The sequence below is a fragment of the Magnolia sinica genome, chromosome 4 (genome assembly GCF_029962835.1).
Source record: "Magnolia sinica isolate HGM2019 chromosome 4, MsV1, whole genome shotgun sequence".
Taxonomy (NCBI): domain Eukaryota; kingdom Viridiplantae; phylum Streptophyta; class Magnoliopsida; order Magnoliales; family Magnoliaceae; genus Magnolia; species Magnolia sinica.
Window position 1 is genome coordinate 38,343,984 of NC_080576.1, and position 5,129 is coordinate 38,349,112.

The 5,129-nt window shown below is 39.4% G+C and overlaps 1 non-coding gene across 1 annotated transcript; it reads right to left on the reverse strand.

Moving 5' to 3' along the window:
• Nucleotides 1-699: 699 nt before the first annotated feature.
• On the reverse strand, nucleotides 700-806 carry LOC131244824 (small nucleolar RNA R71). Its single transcript, XR_009170597.1, has one exon. It is a non-coding gene; the product is annotated as a small nucleolar RNA R71 (small nucleolar RNA).
• Nucleotides 807-5,129: the final 4,323 nt, after the last annotated feature.

The following is a 5,129-nucleotide window of genomic DNA, read 5'->3' on the forward strand; positions in this document are numbered from 1 at the left end:
TAGGATTTTAATTAGGAACTTCTAAATTTGGTAACTTCTTTCTAATTCCCTTTCTCTTTCTATTTTTAGATTTTTATTTCCTTTCTCTCTTTTAGGTTTAGGTTAGAATCTGAATTTGAGGGTTGAGAGTGTTTCATGCCCAAGTGGGTCCGTGATAACACTCGACGTCTTTTGAGTGGAGGAGGATTGGTTAATGGGTTATCTATCCATCGCAGGATTAGACACCACTTAAGATCCTCAGAGTTAATTGAAGTGATGGCTGCAAATCAACCGGTAAATCAACAACCTCAACCTAGTGCTGAGGAAGTCCATGATGAGAATGAGGTGCATCAAGCACCCTTGCCTCGTACTTTATGAGATTTTCTACAACCGGCGGGGGTGAGCACCCCTTCTTATATGATTTTTTCAGAAAATACGGGACACATGGATATCAAGCCGAGTGTGATCCAACTCCTTCCAAAATTTCATAGGCTTGAATATGAAAATCCATATCTACACTTGAAAGAGTTTGATGAGATCATAGCCACTCTATATTTTCCTAATGTTTCTGACGACACGGTCAAGTTGAAACTCTTTGCTTTTTCTTTGAAAGAGAAAGCTAAGACATGATTGCATTCACTACATCCTCCATCTATTGGTAGATGGAATGATATGATAAGGGAGTTTAAAAAGAAAAATTTCCCATACCATAAGATGAACACCCTTAGAAAGTCGATCATGGACTTCGCCCAAAAGGAAGATGAAACATTCTTCCAATGTTGGGAGCAGTTCAAGGATCTTGTCAGTTCATGCCCACAACACAGTTTTGAAATGTGGCGCATCACAAATTTTTTTTATGATGGACTGACATCTCTCATGTGCCAATTAGTCGAGACTATGTGTAATGGGGAATTCATGAATAAAAGTGTCGATGATGTGTGGGATTACTTTGATAAGCTTGCTGAAAACACACAATCATGGGACGTCTCCCTAAAATCAAACACCATGTCTAGGGCAACTCAATCCAAAGAGAGGGGAGGAATGTATCTCCTGAAAAAGGATGATGATATCAATGCTAAAGTGGCTAATCTCACCAAAAAACTCGAGGCCATGGAATTAAAGAAGGATAAGGCTAAGGAAACTGCTTGCGGTATTTGTGCTTGTAACATTCACACAACTGAAAATTGTCCAACAATACCTACCTTTCAAGAGGTGCTGAATGAGCAATCCAATGCCATAAACAATTATCAAAGACCTTTTAATAGACCAACCTCCAATACATACAATCCTAGTTGGAGAAATCATCCAAACTTCAGTTGGAGGAATGGACAAACTGCTACCCCTCAAGGTTTCTTCAATAAAATTCCAAATCAAGAGAAACCTCAAGAGGATCCAATTTTAAAACATCTTTAAAAGAAAGAGCTTTTCAATTAGGGATGCTACAAGCCTTCCAAGACCTTACAAAAGCCATACAAGAGCTTGACATAAGGAATACAATTGGGAATAAGGAGAGCCTTCCAGCTCAACCTCTTCCCAATCCAAAACCACAATATAAAGTTAGCGACCCAAGCTCTTTAAACTAAATGGAGCAAGCTAAATCTATCACCACTCTTAGGAGTGGGAAGACCATTGACATAACCATTCCGGTTAGGGCTGAAAAGCCTAAGGACCCAAAAGAGGATAACAATGATAAACCTAGTATTTGCTCCACAAGAATTAGAACCGGAACTTCAAGGCAAGCCAATTGCCTCATTCCCCCAACGGTTGGTTGCACCAAAACCTCTCTCTAACTCTCAGGACATTCTAGAGGTGTTGAAATAAGTGAATGTCAATATTCTTCTACTTGATGTCGTAAAACAAATACCTTCATATGCCACATTTCTGAAAGACTTGTGTATGACCAAAAGATGGCAAAATAATCAAAAGAAAATCTTCTTAACTGAAAAAGTGAGTGTCATCCTAAAACAAGATGTGCTACAGCAATTCAAAGATCCCGGTAGCCCAACCATACCTTGTGTAATTAGGAACTATCGAATTGAGCATGCACTTCTTGACTTAGGAGCAAGCGTAAATCTGATTCCCTACTCGGTCTATAAACAGTTTGGTTTGGGTGAATTGAAACCCACCCTAACCACATTACAACTTACTGATTGCTCAGTTCATGTACAAAGAGGGATAATTGAGGATGTGTTAATCTAGGTTGACAAATTCTACTACCTAGTAGATTTTATTATCTTGGATACAGAATCTATCAGTAACATGAGCACTCAAATTTCCGTCATTCTTGGTTGCCCATTCCTTGCCACTTCAAACACAATCATTAATTGCATGAATGGAGTCATGAGTATGTCTTTCGAGAATATGACATTAGAGTTGAATATCTTTTTCAACACAAGCAAACGGTTAGAGGATGATAACGATTTTCATGACATTAACATGATTGACTCTTTCATAGAAGATAGAACTCTGATGACTTTATCCTCTGACCCTCTAAAGACATGCATGGCCCACTCCCATGATTTAGATGATGATATGATTAGGGAGATGAGTATCATGCTTGATACTGTGCCGGTACTTGAAGTTAATTAATGGAGGCCACAATTTGAAGAATTACCTCAAACCGATGTAGTGCCTCTGCCGTCGAACTTCAAGGCACCGAAGCTTGACCTAACATATTTACCCTCTGATTTGAAATATATCTATTTAGGTCAAGATAAGACATACCTGGTGGTGATTTCGTCCCACCTTGAGCAGGAACAGGAGAGTATGCTCATCTCTACTCTCATTGAGCATAAGAGAGCCCTTGGATGGATAATTACGGACCTCAAAGGAATTGACCCTTCAGTTTGTACTTACCACATTTATCTTGAGGATAATGCGAAGACCTCTCAGTAACCACAAGGTAGACTAAATCCAAACATGAAAGAAGTGGTTAAGGCTGAGGTTCTTAAGCTATTGGATGTGGGTATCATATACCCAGTATCTGATAGCCATTGGGTGAGTCCAACTCAGGTGGTTCCTAAGAAGTCTAGAATCACCATTGTAATCAATGCCAACAATGAACTCATGCCAACTAGAGTTACTACTGGTTGGAGAATGTGCATTGACTACAGGAAATTGAATACCATCACAAGGACCACTTTCTTTTGCCCTTTATCGATTAACTTTTGGAAAGGCTAGCTGGTCATTCCTATTACTTTCCTTGACAAGTATTCGGGCTATAACCAGATAGAGATAGCCCCTAAAGATTAGGAAAAGACCACATTCACATGTCTTTTTGGCACATTTGCTTATCGAAGGATACCATTCAGACTATGTAATACCCCCGCCACTTTTCAGCGATGCATGATGAGCATTTTTTCTAACATGGTGGGGCAATATCTAAAGGTCTTCATGGACGAATTCTCTATTTTTGGACCATCCTTCAGTGATTGTTTGAAGAATTTTAAATGTGTGTTGAAGCGATGTGAAGAAAAGAATTTGGTACACAACTGGGAGAAGTGTCATTTCATGGTTCGTAAGGGAATTGTCCTTGAACATATCACTCGTCTAAAGGAATTGAGGTAGATAAGGCTAAAATTGATCTTATCTCTAACCTAACTCCACCTAAGAACATACGAGACATACGATCCTTCTTAGGACACGCCGGTTTTTCAGGAGATTCATAAAGGATTTTTGTCTTCTCTCTCGTCTTTTATGTAATCTACTTCAAAAGGATGTACCATACGAGTGGAAAGAGCAATTCCAGGAAGCTTTTACTAAGTTTAAAGGCATGTTAACTACTGCACCTATTATGTAACCACCCGACTGGAGCCTTCCTTTTAAACTTATGTGCGACGCATCTCACTATGCTCTTGGGGCGGTATTAGGCCAGAGAAAAGAAAAGAAGCCCAACATTATTCATTATGCAAGTAGAACTCTAAATCCTGTCCAAGCGAACTACTCGACTATGGAAAAGGAACTCTTAGCCGCAGTGTTCGCTTTGGACAAATTTAGGTTCTACTTGATCGGATCCAAGATTGTCATTTACATAGATCATGCGACGCTCAAGTATCTTCTTTCTAAGAATGATGCTAAGCCCCGACTGATTAGATGGATCCTCCTACTCCAAGAATTTGGTTTGGAAATAAAAGATAAAAATGGAGTAGAGAACGAAGTGGCTGACCATCTCTCCTGCCTTGATCTCCCTAATTCCCTTGAGATGACTCATATTAATGACATGTTCCCTAACGAACAATTGTTCAAAGTCTCCCATTCACCTTGGTTTGCTGATATTGCTGATTATCTTACCACAGGTTTCACATCGTCACACTAGACTACACAAGATAAAAAGAAAATTTTTACCGAGGTACGTAAATTTTTCTGGGATGATCCATATTTGTTTAAGTATTGCCCAGACCAAATCTTAAGGAGATGTATGCCAGACAATGAACACTAAAGTGTCATCTCTTTCTGTCACTCACAGGCCTATGGTGGTCACTTTTCTACTAAAAAGACCATGGTTAAGATTCTGTAGAGTGGCTTTTACTGGCCCACTATGTTCAGGGACACTCATGAGTTTTGTAAAGCTTGCGAGCATTGTCAGAAGTTGAGAGCATTGTCTCATCAAAATATGATGCCTCTTAACCCCATTCTGATCATAGAAGCATTTGATTGCTGGGGCATTGATTTCATGAGACCATTCCCCTAATCCTTTGGAAATCTATACATTTTGCTACCAGTAGACTATGTCACTAAATGGGTTAAAGCGATTCCATGTCAGAATAATGACCATCAAACGATCATTAAATTCTATGTCACTAACCGGTTCGGAACGCCTTGAGCCATCATTAGTTATGGGGGCTCATACTTTTGTAATAGGTCATTTACGAATCTAATGAAGAAATATGGCATCAGCCACAAAGTGAGCACTCCATACCACCCACAAACAAGTGGGCAAGCTGAGATTTTCAATAGGGAAATTTAAAAAAATCTTGAAAAAGATGGTTAACCCTGACTGTAAGGATTGGTCAATTCGATTGACCGATGTTTTATATGTTTACCGTATTACATTTAAAACCCCTATTAGAATGTCTCCTTTTAGACTTATCTATGGGAAAGCTTCCCACTTGCCTGTGGAGTTGGAACATCGGGCCTACTGGGCGATCAAA